Here is an 18,414-nt window from a genome sequence, read left to right on the forward strand (position 1 = left end):
GACAGGGATGGAGGGATGCAGTGGGCCCTGCGGGAGGACAGTCCAGCCCCAGTCAACCTTTCCAGCCCTCTGGAACACGGCTGTGCCAGGTTTTCACATCAGGGGTGGGAAGGAGGAGGCTGGAACCAGAGGACAGAAACAAGAGCGGATTGGGAGTGACCTTTGGTTAGTAGAGGGAGGCTGGAACATAAAAAGCCACTCCCCTTTGATTATATTCACTGCTCTATTTCATGGTCTTGCTTTTCACAGCTTTCTCTGAGACCCTTCCTTCACATGTGTTGTAAAGGCACCACTTTTGAACAATATGCTTAGGGACATCACCTTCGCTCATCTGACTGCACTTCTGTCCCGAGAGCCTGCCATCACAAAAACAGCAGTGCGAGTTTGTCCTTTCCTAAGATGTTGGTCTCCCTGAAGGTTCTTCCCTAGCCTGCATCTCTCCTCTTTCTAACATGTCTCTGAATGACTTCTTCCATGACGACGGCTTTAATTATTCTCTGTGTGCTGGTGACTCCCCAAATCTATCCCTGTATGTCTAAATGCCTATTGGACAATGTGTTAGCTCCCTATTGCTGCTGTAAAAAAAAATCATAAATTTAATAGCTTAAGACAATCAAATTTATTATCTTATCATTCTGAAAGTCAGAAGTCCAAAATGGATCTTACAGAGCTAAAATCAAAGTGTCGGTAGGGCTGCGTTCCATCTGCGAGCTCAAGGGGAAAATTTCTTCCTTTCTTTAGCTAGCTTCTAGAGGTTGCTACCTTCCTTGGCTTGTGGCCCCTTCCTCCATCTTCAGAGCTAGAAATCACATCAGTCTGACCTCTACTTTTGTCATCTCATCCCCTTCCCTGACTCTCCTGCCTCCTTCTTTCACTTATAAGAACCTTGTGATATATCCGGGGCCCACCTGGTTAAGCCAAGATATATCTTCCGTTTTTGAGATCCTTGTACTAGTTTGCTAAGGCTACCATAACAAAATATCACAGACTGGGTAGCGTAAACAACAGACATTTATTTTCTTACAGTCCTGGAGGCTAGAAGTCCAAGATCAAGGTGTCAGCAGGGTTGGTTTCTTCTAAGACCACTCTCCTTGGCTTTTAGATGGCCGCATTCTCACTGTGTCTTCACACGGTCTTCCCTCTCTACATGTCTGTCCTAATTTGCTCCTCTTATAGGGACAGCAGTTATAACTGGATTAGAGTCCATCCTAATGACGTCATTTTAACTTTACCTCTTTAAAGACCCTGTCTCCAAATACAGTCACATGCTGAGGTACTTAGGGTTAGCACTTCAACATGAATTTGAGGGGGACACAATTCACTCTTTAACTTCATCACAGCTGCAAATTCCCTTTTGCCATGTAAGGTAACCTATTCACAAATTTCAAGGATTGGACCATAGATATATTTGGGGTGGCATTATTCTACCTACAACAAAACCTTCAGCAGCTTAAACTCAACCTGTCCGAAAACTGAATTCATCCTCCTCCTTCTATGTCACCTGTCTCAGAGAATGACACACCATTCACCATCATTCAGCAAGTTGCCCAAGCCAGAAATCTGATGTTCTGAGAAAAATATCAGAAACTACTACTTGCCTATCCAATATCCTTTTCCCCATCTTTCTTGGTAATAAAATCTCTATTTTTATTAGAGGCAGCAATATGCCCAGCTAAAATATGATATTCCTCCGCCTCTCTTATGATAAGAGTTGACCAATGAGATATATATGAAAATCATTAGGTAGGGGCAAGAAAAGCTCTTCATCTGCCAGAGCTCGTTTCCCTTTACTCTTCCTTCTTTGAATGCAGACCTGATCGTTTGAGCTACTGCTGCCTTCTTGGGACCATGAACTGATCTCAAGAATGGAAGCCATTGCCAAGGATAGCAGAGCAGAGAGTCAGAAGACTCCTGCAACACTGGTGACAGCCATGGTGCCACTGGACTGCCTAACACCACCTCCTACAGGAGATAAAAATAAAACCTGACCTATGTAAGTCACCATTATTTTGGGTCTGTTACTTGCAGCCAAATGCAATTCCTACTTATTTGGTGACAAGTCTTGGGAAAGAGTTATTTTCTTCCTCTAAGCCCAGATGCTATTTGATTAGATCCAGAACCAATTTACTTAGAACAAAGACTATCATAAATAAGTTCCATATCAGTGCAATTTGTTTGTCCTCCACCAAAATGCATTCTCTAAGTCTCTAAGGAGGGAGAAAAGGGACGGAAAAAGTTAGAGCAGTGTGACCACGATGGTCCTAGACTTCTTGCTTCCCATCTCTGAGATAACAGGGACTTTCCTCAGCCTGGCCGTCCAGGTGGTAGACAGGGAAAAGAGCAGGGTTCTCACAGGGTGCCCGTCTTCCTCTGTGACCTGTCAGGCTGTCCCATCTATTCTAAGAGCCGAGACAGGGTGGGTGGAGAGGAGCGCAGGAAGGGACTGATTGCAGAAAACTAGAGGGGACATCTGGATGCTCAGCTCTCTTTCTCCAGGTTTCAATCTCCGCAGTTGTCAAAATTAAGGAAATCTAAACTTATTGGACACACAGTATGTGCGCTGGTCGAGAGTGTAGACTCCGGAGACAGCCCCCCAGGGCTCACGTCCCATCCGGGCCTTGCCATTCCTTGACCCTGGACAACTTACTTCACCTCCCCAAACCCCCGTCTTCACAACTGCAGATGGGGTTAATAAAAGTGCCTACCCCTCTGAGCATTAATTGGGATAATCCACATAAGGCCTTTATATATTAAGCCCTGAATATTAGTTACTGTTAATATAATGGACTACACAAGGCGGTCAAGCAAGATTCGGTTGTTCCCCTAAATGATTTTACATAAAAAAGGAATACAAGTCTGTACAACTGAGCGTGAGCTGATTAGAAAAGAGAATTTGGAAAGGGAATCACTGTGTACTGGGCAGTCTGGCAAATGGGAGCCAGCCGCCAACCAATGGTTTTATTCCAATATTTTTGACTCCTCTCTCCCCCTCTGCCTCACAATCACCCCCAAACAATAAACAAAGCCTGTAATTTCTACCTCCTGAATATCTCTCAAGGATGGTCATTCCTCCTGGGGGCAAGGCAACTCACTATTCAGTAAAATTCATGTTTCCCTCCACAGTGAGGCGTGAAGTAGCTGTCCCACCAGGTCCACATGTCCCAGGACCCCTTGGTCCAAGTGTGACAGTGACAGGCTCGCAGGAGCAGAAGTGGTATGTGATTCTGCTGGGTCAGGCCTTGTAGGAAGTGGGCCTGTTCTTCTCTATGCTCTCCTCTCCCAGCTCTGTGCTGAGCCACAATGTGCCAGGAGCCTGGCTCTTCATCATCAAGGTAGGTGTTACAGACTGAATGCTTGCGTCTCCCCAAAATGCATACGTTGAGGCCCTAATCCCCAGTGTTATGGTATTTGGAGGTAGGACCTTTGAGATGCAATTTGGTTTAGATGAAGCCATGAGGATGGAGCTCTCATGATAGGATTAGTGGACTTATAAGAAGAGGAAGACATACAAGAGTGTGCTCTCTCTCTCTCTCTCTCTCTCTGCACGCCCAGGTACTGAGATAAGGCCAAGTGAACACACAGGGAGAAGGCCGCCATCTGCAACCCAGGAAGAGAGCTCTCACCAGACACTGGACCATGCAGGAACCTCGATCTTGGACTTCCCATCCTCCAGAACTGTGAGAAATAAATGTCTGCTCTTTCAGCCACCCAGTCTGTGGTGTTTTGTTATAGCAGCCTGAGCTGACTAGGACAGTAAGGAGAGCCCCATGAAGACCAGGGACACCACATTGGACTTGGATATAAACTAGAAATAAACTTCTATTTTGTTTAGCTACTGAAATGTTGGGGTTTACTTAATACAGCAGCTAGCAGTGCCCCACTAAGATACCGCTCTACTGTCATTGTCACGTCTTTCATCGGAGCCAGTATAATCCAACTTTCTAGTTACTTTACCAGCTCTCTAACTTGTCTCCTCCCTCTGTCTTGCTCAACTCTATAATCCATTCTACATCCTGCACTAGAATCATCTTTTTCCCAAACGTAAAATCTTAATGAGCCTCTTCCATCCATGTTGTCCCTTTGCAAAATCTGAGCTCCTCACTGCCCGTATGAAGCCATCTCCTACCACGCCCTCCCCAGCAGTAAGCCCAGCTCAATCCCCACTGAACGTCCTTCAGATCCTCATCCTGCCTTGCTCCCTCTCATCTCTGCTCTTCACTCAGCTCTCCTTTCTCTGCCTGGAACGTTCTCCCTCTCACCCCCCTCTCAGGTTGTCTGGCTCCCTCTCACTCACTCCTTTTCCCCATCACACTTTCTCCTTCCACCAAACTGCTTGTGATCTTCTACCACAATTGCCCACGTCAAATGCAGCTTGAGAAGTAACTACTTATTTGGTAATAAGCAGTTACAGTCATGGCAAAATAGGAGGCTTTGACACTCTTTGACCTGGGTTCAAAATTTGACTCCACCAGCTGATTTCTATACTGCGTGAGTTTTTACATTACTATCTCAGATCTCCAGTTTTGTGTGAGGATGATAATAACTCCATTAGGTCCACATCAGGATTAAATAAGGTCGTAGAAAGTGCTAATAGGATGCAATCACACAGTTGGTGTTCAGGAAAGGCAGATATTGTTACTATCTTTGTCCCAGGAAGTGAGAATTCCAGGCTGCAAACCTAAATGCAGGAATTCCCAAACCCCGGATTAGAACAGATTCACGCTTGAGCTTGTAAAGCCGCAGACTCTTCCAGGTAGGACCAAGAGATCTGATTTCAAACAAAGAAGTGCAGCTTTTTGTAATGGAGCGCAGGGCCCTACCTGTAGCATTATTGTCATTCTTAGAGAGCCTCTTCCCAGACTCATTCACATGTGCACGTTCTCACTTAGAATCCAGGTAAGAACCTCACAAAACTCAGGTAAGAACCCCAAGTGAGTGATTCTGAGAAGAGTTGCCAAACCCTCCGCTGGTGCCCGTTCCCTGGGAGGCGGAAGAGAAGCTCCAGGTGCGGACGCTGCAGTAACTCCCTGTCCTCGGGGAGAGGGTGTGGCTGCTTTCGGGGACTGTGCAGAGCAACCAGACTAACGAGTGACCGCCAAGTGCGTGTGACTCGTGGTCAAGGCCAGGGCAGCCACTTTCAGGTTCACCCGCACAGAAGGATGAAAAGGAGTGAGGCCGGCTTCTGGGAAAGCCCGTGCTGGTGAGAAGAGACTGGCTGGGGTGGGTGTGGCCGCCGTGTGGCCAGACGGGCCCCTGGAGAATGAGGCATGCCTGAGTCGGGAGGAGGGACGGCCAGGGGCTGAGGCCCGGCATGGGAACTGCACGAGACGGCTTCCAAAGCCCTTTCCCAGATGGTCCATGAAAGACAACATTGTTCCATTCATTCGTTCAACAAATAGCTATTGAGCACCTCATGAAGGCTGCACTGGGCACCAGGGAGAAGGAAGCGAACAAAACAGACAAAAATTCTCACTTTCTGGAGCATTCTCCTGGGGAGGGGCAGACAGCCCATGAACAAGGATATCCAGTGGACAAGACGGTGTCAGAGAGTGAGGAGGGCTATGAAGTCAAGCAAGAAACAGGCTGAGAGGGGAAAGACAATGGGGGAGGGGGGCGATACTTGGTAGTGCGGTCACAGGTGGCCCCTCTGAGGAGGGGACAGTTGCATTGAGACTTCAATGAATCCCTGAGGAGGGAAGACGAGAGTGTGATGGAGACACGTCTCTGCTGCTCTGGCTGCTCCTCATCACACAGGGCCTTTCCAGGATCCTCTCCCTCCCCTGCCCAGTCGGCCCTCCATCCCTCTGTGTGAGTCACAATTTGCAATCACCCCCCAGCCACCCTACTGCCCATAGCCAATCCCCAGCTTCATTTAATGTTCCCCAAATCAGCCGCTGCTGCTGAAACCTCCGCTGAGCTCCAGACAGCACATCCCCCCCGGATGGTCCTGGCATCTCCATTTGGAGCGTCCTCAACTCACACTCAACGGGTGTCAGAAGAAATTCATTGTGTTTCCCCACATTGCCCCCTCCAAATCCACTTGTGTATCTCCTGTGTCAGCGAAGGGTAACACCACCAATCAATCCAGAACACTGGGCCAACCTCCCTCTCCCACGCCCTCTGCATCCAGCCTGTCTCCTAAACACCTCGCATAATCCTTCTCCTTTTCTCCACCCCCACCATCCCTGGGTTAGGTCACCAGCCTCCTCATTGGTATCCCTGCCTTTGGGCTTGTGATGCTCCAATCTGTTCTCCATATTTGGTCAGATCATCTTTCTAAAAGGTAATTCTGATCATATTGCCACTCCTGGCCCTGCCCCTGAATCGTTACCTGCCCCCACCCTACAGCAAGACGAAACTCACACTCCTCTACTCAGCAATAAAGGATATCCCAGCAAGTCCCCCTACTACCCCAGCCTCATCTACATCCATGGCACTCATCCTTCACCCAAGACCTACAACTTAGTAGGTCACGCCTACTAAAGCTGCTACATCACACCTCTTTATCTTTCTACGTGCTCCTCTCTCAGCCTGGACTATTCTGATCCCCTTTTCCATCCAGCTGACTCCTAGCTCAAGCATCACCTCTTCCAGGAAGGCTTCTGCCTGTGATTACCTCCCTGGCATAGGCCTTGCTGATTCCCTAAGCTTTACATTTAGTGTGTCTTCTCATTGAAGAACTCTGGTACACAGTGCTTGTTGAATGAATGAATGGTGACAGTTTGTCCTTATAACTACTCTGTGTGGGAGTAAGGAGGGTAGGTATTACTGCACCCATTTTACAGGTGAAGAAATTGAGAATCAGAGGTACTTAGCAACTTGTCCAGGGTTATGAGCAATCATGTACAGAGGGAAAATGGACGCAGGGAGAAGTCCGCTTCCACCTCCACCCTCATCCTATCCTCATTCTTCGTCCTCCTTCCTTCTCCAGCAGGTGAAAGCAGCAGTTTGGCTTGGTGAAGACAAAGCTCTTAGGGCCTGGGGAGAGACACGCCACGATTCTTTGTGGGTTTAGGAGAGCAGGGCTCAAAGAACCCAATGCAAGGCTGAGTGTTCCGAGCCCTGGGCCTCTTGCCTTGGGCCTGGCACAGATGCCCAGGGAAAGCTGAGGATCAAGGCAGGAATGGGCCTGAGCAAAGGCCCTGGTCCACTTCTGCTCCCCACTCTTCCCTCCTCCTGCTTTCCCAACTTCCCCTCTGGGAACCTCCTGTCTGTCCTTGGACATCATCACCGTCGTAGAGCGCTGTAGTCTCTCAGAGCCCACGGGCACCAGTGCTGTGTGTAAGCCACAGGGATGGATGCTGGTCCCTTCGCTAATAAGGGGCAGAATTGGGCCTGAAGCTGGGTCTCTTAATCCTAATACCAAAGCACCCTCTTTGGAGGCCCAGCGTGCATAGGAGAGCAAGTTTGGACATGGCCAAAGAAGGAAGGCCCAGCCCTTCCAAGAGATGGAAGGAGCTGTCCAATATGGTAGCCACATCTGGCTGCTCACATTTAAATTTAAATTGACTAAAGTTAAATATAACCAAATATTCAGTTCCTCAGTTACACCAGCCACATTACAGATGCTCCAGAGCCACGTGTGCCTAGTTGCTACCATATTGGACAACACAGATTATAGAGCATTTCCATCATCACAGAAAGTTCCACTGGACAGTGTTGGTCTATACTGACACAGTTAAGAACCCATGCAGGAATGGGCCTCCACACAGACTCTGCTCCTATATTATACATATACTATATACTATATACTATACCACACGTGCATTATCCAGAGTTCCTATGCCATGTTCTTCTCATTGCCTTCCTGAATTTGGAAAAATAAAATTCTTTCTCTTGTTTTTCTATTTCTCTTTTTTTTTAATTTTAGCATCTATCTTTAGTTTTTCCCTTCTTCCTACTTTTTTTGGTTCATGTTGTTATTTTTCTTTTTTTTTAATTTCTTATAACGCATAGTACCTTTTAAATAAAGATTGCAAATTAAAATATTATAAACTTTCAGTTACGTGAGATGACTATGTTCTAGGGATCTGCTGTACAGCACTGTGTCTATAGTTAACAATACTGAATTGGGCGCTTAAAAATTCATTAAGAGGGTGGATCTCAGGTTAAGTGTTCTTATTGCAGTAAAGAGGTATTTTTAAATATCTCACTATAATTGTTGTTATATTTTTTCAAATCCTCCAGCAAAGGCAAATCCAAATGTGGGCACCTGTTGGATTCCCCTCCAGCTCCTCAGAGACCTCCCTCAAGGCCAGCACCCCAGATTTCTGGGAACCAGGCTGGTCTCAGGGTCACGGGACTCACCTCCTCTTCACTCCTCCTCACCTAGCATCACCTGCTCATCCTTTGGATCTCTGCTCCAGCATCACTTCCTCAGGGAAGCCTTGGTCTGCATCCTCCTTTTCCCATTCTCATAGGATAGTGGTCCTTCACTGGACCAGGTAGACCACCGATCTCTGTCATATTTACACATTAATTTGCATGATTGATTAACATCTGCTTCCCCATGCCCTGAAGGCAGACGCCGCATTTCTCTTGCTCACCTATAGCTGACTTTGCATCTGAAGATGTCTCAGCAGCTCCAGAGAGCTGAGCCCCGGCCGCTGGTGGAGCCCCTGGGTGGAGGGGCAGTTAGGCCTAGAGCTCAGGCCCTGAGCCTGTGCGTGGAGGCACCCAAGCAGAGACCCCAGAGCTCGGCCCTGGGCCCGGCTGAGAGAGGAAGGCGGTCACGGACAGCTGAGCCCCAGGCAGCTTAACCCTGGCACCTTGCAAATGGGCTTTGCAGCTTGAGGCAGGTGAGTGACAATGGTAAGAAAAATGATAACAGAAAGACAGATTCTAGACCAAACCCAGCAGATATCGTTGTAGTGGTACCTTAGGATTTATATCTCTGATACCTCTTCCTGTGTGCCCAGCAATTAATTCAGAGCTGAGTGCCCACAGAAACAGAGGACAAAATAAAAGGAGGTGGGGAAAAAACTAGAAGTGCAGAAGACTATTTTCCTGTGTGGTACGACTTACAGGTATTATCGTGAAAGCTTTGGAAAGGGAGTTGTGGGCACACTACCACCTCAGAAACAGGGAGAAAGGAAGAGAGGAAAGATACACAGGGACTGGGATGGATCTGAGCAGACTTGGAGGAACTCTGGTGAAATGCTCTCAACTTTCCCAACAGCTGGGAAGGCCCAGGGGTTAGAAAATGAATCTAGTCAATCAACACTGGGTGTTGAGTTACAAAGAGGAGGCAGAGCCCCTCCCTGACTGAAAGGGATGCCCAGACTATTAAGGGAGATGGAGAACTCAACAAATTACTTCCACAAATATACTAGGTACTATTATAAAAATAACTATCAAATTATATAGGAATTCCCTTCTCACCCATTAGGATGGCTATTATCGAAAGAACAGAAAACAACAAGTGTTGGTGAGGATGTGGAGAGACTGGAACACTTGTGCTTTGCTGGTGGGAATGTAAAACGGTGCAGCTGCTAATGAAAATTGCGTGCCAGTTCCTCAAAAACTTAAAAATAGAATTAGCAATTCTATGATCTAGGAATTCCACTTCTGGATATATACCCAAAAGAATTGAAAGCAGGGACATGTGCAGATATTTGTACACCCGTGTTCACAGCAGCACTATTCACAATAGCCAAAAAGTGGAAGCAACCCAAGTGTCCATTGACAGAGGAACGAATAAAAAAAATGTGATCTATATAGGGGCCAGCCCAGTTGCATCGTGGTTAAGTTCGTGCTTTCCGCTTTGGCAGCCCAGGGTTCACAGGTTCTGATCCCCGGGGTGGACCTACGTACCACTTGTCAAGCCACACTGTGGCGGGTGTCTCACATATAAAGTAGAGGAAGATGGGCACGGATGTTACCCCAGGGCCAATCTTCCTCAGCAAAAAGAGGAGGATTGGCATCGGATGTTAGCTCAGGGCTAATCTTCCTCACACACACACAAAAAAATGTGGTCTATATATACAATAGAATAATAGTCAGCCTGAAAACGGAAGGAAATTCTGACACATGCTATAAAATGAATGAATTTTGAAGACATTATGCTAAGTGAAATAAGCCAGTTACGAAGAGATAAATACTGTATGATTCCACCCATATGAGATACTTAGAGTAGTCAAATTTGTACAGGAAGAAAGTAGAAGGGTGGTTGCCAAGGAGGGGCTGGGGGGAGGAGGAGAGTGGGAAGTTATCTTCTAACAGGTACAGAGTTTCACTGGAGGAGGATGAAAAACTTCTGGAGATGATGGTAGTGATGGTTGTACAACAATGTGAATGCACTTAATGCCACTGAATTGTATACTTGAAATGGTTAAAATGACAAATTTATGTTGTGTATATTTTACCACAATTAAATAAATTTTTTAAAAAGAATTTTTTTAATTAAAAAGAAATAAGAAACTAACTTGATTCTCTAAGGATGTTGGGAAAGAGTTGGCCTGGGGATTGGGAGCAGACAAAGAGGGAGGAGTGTGGTTGTATTTAGTGCATATCCACCAAAGGACCAGGCTGTAACTGCAGCTCTGTTACTTGCTGGATGAACGTGGGCGAATTCATCAGTGGCTCTCAACTCTGGAGCAGGAATAGGGCTGCCGGGAGGACAAGTTGATGCTGAATGTGTATGGATGCCTGTTGTACGTGAAAGTTCAACACAAGTGCACGGAAATATGATTCTCTACTAAATAGGGGGCAGCATCATCAACCTGCTGAGAGCGAAGGTGATGAGAAGGGGGAGGTGGGGATGAGGGGACCCTCTTGAGGTCTAGATGAAAGCGATGAAGGTTTAGCTCATCCCTATGGGGAATAAGGAAGACCAGGGGAGAGGGTTAATAGGTTTCTGAGCACAGGGGGGGCCCCCTGAATTGCAAGTAGATGGATTCTAGAGGCCCAGGCAAGACACTTTGGAGAACTGTCTTAAGCCCCCCGGTAGCCTAATAGGAAGAATGAAGAGCTCTGAAAATTGCCAGATGCTCCTAAGATAAGAGTGAATATATTTCCTAAAATATTGACTCTAGGTCCCAGCCTGGGAAAAAGGAGGAGTACATGAAGATTAATTGGAGATCATTGATCATGGTCAATATTTTCCCAAATTCTGGCACTGTATCCCTAGGGATATGTGAAATGATTTTGGCCAGCATACAGGCTCACATTCAAAGGCATAGCCATTTTAATTCTCCTCCAGTCTTTCCTATGACTTCCTGGACAAAATCGCCCATTGGTGCTGTGAATCTATCCCCCCCCCCGAAATCTGTGAATCTCAGGCCTTAACTTGAGAAAGAGAGAACAGGCCTTGGGTTCAGCAACTTCGATAGGCAACAGTGTCTAATTCAGGAGTTGACAAGTCTGGCCCACTTCCTGGTTTTGTAAATAAAGTTTTATTGGAACACAGCCACACTATTAATTTATACATCGTCTATGGCTCCTTTGCTACAATGGCAGAATTGAATGATTGTAACAGAGTTCTTAGGGCCCACAAAGTCTAAAATGTTTAATATCTGGCCCATTACAGAAAAAGTCTGAGGACCTCTGGTCTAGTTTGATTACTTTGTTTTGTTTTCTGTGTATATATTCTTAAACACTTACTGTCTATTACAAGTGATATCAGTTTTCCACTGATGGTGACAATAATTAATTGAAATTAAAAAGAGAATCCATTTAAAGAAAAAATTAACAAAATATTATAATATTCACAAATTAAAATAATATTATACAATAAATAATAGAAGTAGACTACAGTTGCGGCAGAATCCTGGGGGTAGTACATATATGACAAGGCTTGATAAACACTGGATTATGAGAGTAGGGAAAGTCAAGAGATTTGAAAATGATGAAGATAAAAAGCAGTTTCAGTAGAGATGAGAGATTGGGGACTGGAAAAGCATTTCATGAGAATAAGTGGTTTGTCCTCATCAACGGCAGATCTGTACCTATCAAGGATGGATAGGACTCAGCATGTCCTAATTAGACCTAATGGGGGTCAGAGGAGGCAGAGGGACAGGTAGCTACAACCAGGTAAAGCCAAGATTGATAGAGGGGAGAAAATGATGGTACAAAAGAGTCAGTGGCAGATCCCTTCCAACTTGGGGTTTTCCATACAAAAGCATTCTGGCAGAAAGAATGTAAAAACAGCAGTGACAACCACAACAGTGACACTTGTCTAGGTTACAGTGTGCAGGTTCTAAGCACTTTACACTTATGAACTCAATCTTCACAGTAACCTTGTGACATAAGGGATTATTTTGCAATGAGGAAATCAAGGCAATGAGGAAAAGAGAGGGCAAGTGACTTGCCCAAGGTCACACAGCTAGTGATTGGCCCAGGCAGGTGTGGCTAGACCCACCCAACATCTGAGCCCTGCCACTCAGGGTGTGACTGGGCCTGGGTCATTCATATGGTCAGGCCTGAGAACTGTGACTCTGGGTCAGATGAGCACCTGGCTAGCCTGTCCCTGTCTCGGTCTTGGCTTGCCCTTTAGGATCCAGGTCATGGAGAGGCCATCATCCTTGTGACATCACATGGAGATGACAGGTCATGATGACATTGCCAAGGGAGTGACAAGGTGTCAGTTGCCAAGAAGAGGCAGAGCTATGAGGCAGCAGCAGAAAGACAAATCTCCCTGAGCCACGGGGACGGCTAAGCGCCAGCAGCTCCGAGAAGCCTCAGAAGTAGAGGGGCAGGGGGCTCTACAGGACCAAACCTGGAAGTCACAGGCCAGGGACTGGGCATCCAGCTGTGCCCTACACACCGTGTTCATGGTTCAGAAAGCATAACAGAAGCCTACTGTGCTACATTTCCTGTTTTTGTAATTCTTTCCATTGTATTTATCACCCTCTGAAAATTATACTAGTTATGTATGACTTCATTATTAATTATTTGTCTCCCCCCTTAGAATGTTAACTCTGTGATGGTAGGTGCTGAACTTGATACTGTTCCCTCTGCCTGACACACAGTAGGTGCTCAATAAAATTGGTCTAATTTAAATCCCACTTGGGATCAAGCTTCTAAACATGTCAGGGTCACTCAGGGTTACTCACCTGCAGAGGATGAGCTCCTTGCCTTGGTGAACAGCAGGGAGAGCCGGCCAGAGCCCACGCAGGCAGGCAGGCCCTGCCTCCTGAGCCTCTCTCCCAGTGACAGAGGGACAAACAAGGGCATCTCGGTGTCCCAGGGGCTGAAGCACTCTTCTTTGTGCCTGGTGGCATGGTGGGCCACTTTAATGGGGTGCTGACTTTGTAGTTAAGTCTGTTTCTGAAAGCTTGGTTTGAGAGTCTAAATTTTCTGTATATACTACAGCTAAAGTTGAAAGACGAGCAAAAAAAACCCTTTCAGCAATTGTTATGAATTGAATTGTATCCTATGAAATTCATATGTTGAGATCCTAAGGCCTAGTATCTCGGAATGTGACCTTACATGGAAATTGGTGTGGATGTAATTAGTTAAGATGAGGTCTTACTGGAGTAGGGTGACCGCCTAATCCAACATAACTGGTGTCCCTATAAAGAGGGGAAATTTGGACACAGAGACACGCATACAAGGAGAATGATACTGGATTATGAAGGTGATGTATCTACAAGCCAAGGAATGCTAAAGATTGCCAGCAAACCACCAGAAGCAAGGAGAGAGGCCTGGAGCAGATTCCTCTCCCTCACAGCCCTCAGAAGGAACCAACCCTGCCAACACCTTGATCTGACTTCTGACCTCTGGAACCGGGAGGCAATCAATTTCCTGTTCAAGCCACGAGGCTGTTCAAGCCACGCAGCTTGGGATTCTCTGTCACAGCAGCCCCAGGAACCTCATACAGCTATTTCCAACAGTGAATGCTAGACTGAACATGTGAACAGGTCATGGAAGCTCTCTGCGGGAGGAAGAGGGTGGTGGCGGCCTTGCTAACACTGGGCACGGCAAGCTGTGCTTTGTCAAGTGAAGTGAATGTTTCTTGCTAATGACCTGCCCCCCGGTCTAGGCCAACCTCCACCCCAGGCGTTTTCTGTTTCCCACGCTTCTGGTCACTCTCTCTGCTTCCTGTCTCCCACCTCCTCTTCCAGCCTGTGCCGTGCCAGGGCTCAAGTCTCACCTGGCTTTTCATCGACCGTCCCATCCGTCTATCCCAGCTGCGTAAATATCTCGACTGCCTCAACACACAGGAGATGGGGCGTCAGGAAACAGGAGCCAGTGTGGAGGGCTCCTCACAGCCTGGGCTGTCTCCTGCGGGCCCACAGTTAGCCGTAGGGAAGAACGGCCATGTATTGTGAGAAGAGAAGGGCAGGCTGTGGAACAGAGTCCACAGTGCAGCCCATTTCCATAAGAAAGAACAGGGATGTCTATGGTTCTGGAGGATGAATACCGAGGAGTGGATGCTGACCGGCTCTGGAGACCAAAATTGTGAGTGGTTTCAATTTTGTTCCTTTTGCTGGTGAACCTGTCATAGTTGTTTTCCAGCTGGAAGCATATGTGTGTGTGCGTGTGTGTGTGTATGTGTGCGTGAAAACAGTAGAAATAAAAATGTTGAGGAGATGCAGAACCTGAGGAACCAGTGTTTCTCTGGGATGCTGAGGGCCAGTGTTGAGTGAGGCTGACGTGAAGTGGGGTGGAGGGGGGAGGCTTCTCCCTGGCACATCATCTGATGTCAGATGCGAGGATGGGGACCGGCCGTCCCAGTTGGCCCAGGACTCAGAGACTTCCCCGGCACACAGAAATTTTAACACTAAGATTGTTGTTCACACATACACACACAGGACTCTACAAAGGTACCCAGGAACCTGCAGACAGCCAGGCGCGGACACATCAGCCTGGCCGTGCACAGCCACAGTAGGGGTGTTCAACCTGCCCCTGCAGAGGCCATGGCTGTCCATCAACTGTCCTTCCCAAGAAACTCTCTCCTAGTCGAAGCTGGGGGCAGCAGTTCGGAAGACTCCTGGCTTCTCCAGCACTGGGAGGTGTTCCTGTGTAGGCACCTGACAGCTTCTGAGGATGTGCTAGGAAAAGGATGCAAATACTGGTGGGGGATTGGCCTCCACTACTTCTCACTTTGAGATGCTCCAGATCAGCTACCTGGCTTGAGTCAGGTCTCGTGGTGTTTCAGATCCTAAAAATCTGTAACTTTTATAATTCTCTCCCTCCCCGATACTTTTTTCTGAAAGTTTCTCATGCATCCTGGCTTATTTTACATGTACCAAACTGAATTTGAACCACTTATTTATTCTCACCCACTGGGGAAGGCAAAAGAAAGAGTGGAAATTATTTCTTTCAGTTGTGTGGGGAAACTGAGTCCCAGAGAGGTTTGGCACCTGGTTCAAGGCCTCGCAGTGAATCGGGGACAGAGGGGTGGCCGTCTAAGAGTGTAGCCCTGCAGAGGTGGCTGAAGACTGTCGCTGTGTTTTTCTCAGTTGGTTGTCACTCCACACACCGTGTGTTTGCCCATGGGGATAAGACCACCCTTTTATACATAACCCCTCAGGGGTGCGAGCAGTGTCGCTGAGACAGAAAGCAAACGTGATGTTAGTCAGTCCAGAAAACACACAGTCAGAGAACCAGGTAAACATTTCTTGACTTTTGCCTGGAGTTGCCCTTCAGTCCACGCCCAGTCCACTGCCGACAGAGGCCACAAGTCCCTTCTTTCCCTGACCTCCCCTCTGTCCCCTCAGTCTTTTTCATGGCTGCCCTTTCTGGAGCCTGCCTCTATCTTGAAGGGCTATAATGAGCCTCATTGCAGGAAGCGCAGGTCCTTGGGTCTTCAGAGTGGAGAATCTACTAGACACACCAACCTTCTTTTGCTAATGCTGACCAATTCTGACAGTATAATTTCAAAACCTACTTAAGTCAACAAACTCTCCTCCATATCTTTTACATAAAACCTCCCTGCCCCACAGGGAAGAGGAGGGTAGAGGGAGGAAGGGGGAAGAAAGCCTCACCTCACCACATGAGCTGAAGAAACCATGTCTCAAAAACCTGGCGGGACCTGCCCAAGACTTGAGCGCCAGAGAACAAGGCACGAGACAGCGCCTCTTCCAGGCCCACGGGCTCAACATCCCGAGTGCTGTGACATTGCAAATTGACATTGCAAATCCATCCAAGGGCACCCTGACTCCTCCTCTGCCATGGAACCTGGTTGGCTCCAGCAATGACCAGTCCCATTAGCAGTGATGTCAGGCTGTTTTGGTCAGGATCATTCTTGAGTCATGAAACAGTTAAGAAATATCCTGCCCCACTGGCTGCCATGCTCATAAAGGTAGATCCACGTGTACTTCCTTGTGGATCCAGACTGACGGCTCACACCCAGCAGGTAGAGAAGGCAGCAGGAGGCAGGACTGCCACACTCCCATGCAAATCACCCCCCGGGAGCGCAGCCCGGCTCCTCCCGCTCCTCCCGGGCAATGCTCCCGGGCAGGCCGAGGCTGTGCGGAAGATGCAGCCCTGGACGGTGTGCAACCTTCCTTGTTGTGGCCCTCCTGTTCGACGCTGTGGGCCTGGTCCTTACGCTGCTGGGCATCTTTGCCTCACTCGATTACTGGGACTTCTTGGTCTACACAGGGGCCCTGATCCTGGCTTTCAGCCTGCTGTTCTGGGTCATCTGGTATTCCCTCAACATCGAGGTGGCCCTTGAGAAACTGGACTTGTAGTTTGGCCTTGGGCAGAGGAGGAGGGACACAGGCTCCACGTGCAGTCACCTGCCAACCTGCGGCCGTTGGGCAGTTGGAGGAGCAGAGACATCTTGCCGCTCCCACCCAGAATGTCCCACCTGGACCAGGTGAGTGCACACGAGACCTGCCTGGCGAGGTGGCCAGGGAGGCTGGGATGAGCAGGGGCAGGCTGGAACCTCCTGAGGCTGAATGCACAAGTGGCCAGATGACTGCACCCCAGCTGGGGATTCTGTCAACCTGGGCTCTGGCTGGACTGTGGTGACCAGCCAGGAGAGTGTATTTTCTCCCCTGGGGACCCTTATACTTATGGAGACTAAAAAGAGAGTCTCCATAGCCCCTTCCACTTCTGATACTCCAGGAATTGTCCCGCCACGCAGAACAGGATGTTATCTCTTCAGCTTAAAATTTGGGAGAGTGGGCTGGCCCCATGGCCTAGTGATTAAGTTTGGCGCACTCCGCTTCAGCGACCCAGATTCGGTTCCTGGGTGTGGACCTACACCACTTCTCGGTGGCCATGCGTGTGTGGAGACCCACATACAAAATAGAGGAAGATTGGCACAGATGTTAGCTCAGGGAGAATCTTCTTCAGGGAAAAAAAAAAATCTTGAGAGAAAAGAGCCCATCTTGATTCTCTGTTAGGGAGAATCTCTGCTGGGGAGAAAAGCCTTTAGCACTAGGAAAGGATGGAAAGTTCCCCAATGGCTGCTTGCGCCCTTGCATGGATGGAGGGTGCGAGCCGGGCTGCAGCAGGAGGAAACAGCAGAACACCTGGAACAGCCCTTCTCCCTTGCTTGCTCCCTGCACCTGCTGACGGGACATTCACACGGGGTCAGGACCCTCCCCCATGTCCACTCTCGGTGCACCTGCCTCCTCTGTCAGCAGCGCCCCCACCCCACCCTCCTCACGCACACTCCCATGCAGCCAACACCCCCCCACCCCAGCCCCCGCCCTCTCCCTGCCCGGGAGACCCAGCAGTCAAGAGACCACGGCTGACCATTTCATCAGCCAAACTGCATTTCCCCACCGGGCCGGCGGCTTGGTTGACTGCATGTAACCAAAGATGACCAAAGATAGAGCCGGTCCAGCCCCCACAACCCTGGGTTATAGTTGGGCAGCTCTCCCAGGGGACTGAAATTGGAGCCCTGGATGGTTTGATGATCGCCATCTCCTCCTCCCCAGGTGGGCAGGGACCTGCGCTCAGGCACAGCCAGGCACTCCCTGGTGAGTGCTGGATGTGGGAGCAAAGGTCATTGCTGGTTTGGAAGGAGGAAATAACAGTGGTGCCTTTTCGAGGGTTCCGTCTGGCCCTTGGAACTGAGAGACAAGATCAGCAACTTGAAGAGGTTTCAGGAGGGTAGGATAAACCTGTCCCTGGCAGACGACAGGAAAAGATATGAGAAGTCAGGGCGCCTGGGTCCCACTCCGAGTGGCGCTGCTTGTTTGCTGGGTGACATTGCACAGGTTGCATAGTGCTCTGAGCCTCAGTATTCTCATCTGTAAAATGAGTGTAATATTTCCTGCCCATGTTGTTGCAATGGACAAAAAGAGGTAAGAAGGCAGGAAAAGGCTCTTTGCACACCGTGTGCTTCTTACAAATGTCAAGTGTTGTGACTGGACATAGAATATGGGGTGAGTAAACTGAGCTAGAGTCCCAATCAGGAGTGCCTTGGTGTACATCAAATTGGTAGTGGTGGGAGTCAGTTTACACTTTGCATCATAAAACTTGAAAGCAAGAAGGGACCCCTAATTTGTTTGC

The sequence above is a fragment of the Diceros bicornis genome, chromosome 18 (assembly GCF_020826845.1).
Source record: "Diceros bicornis minor isolate mBicDic1 chromosome 18, mDicBic1.mat.cur, whole genome shotgun sequence".
NCBI classification, from domain to species: Eukaryota; Metazoa; Chordata; class Mammalia; order Perissodactyla; family Rhinocerotidae; genus Diceros; species Diceros bicornis.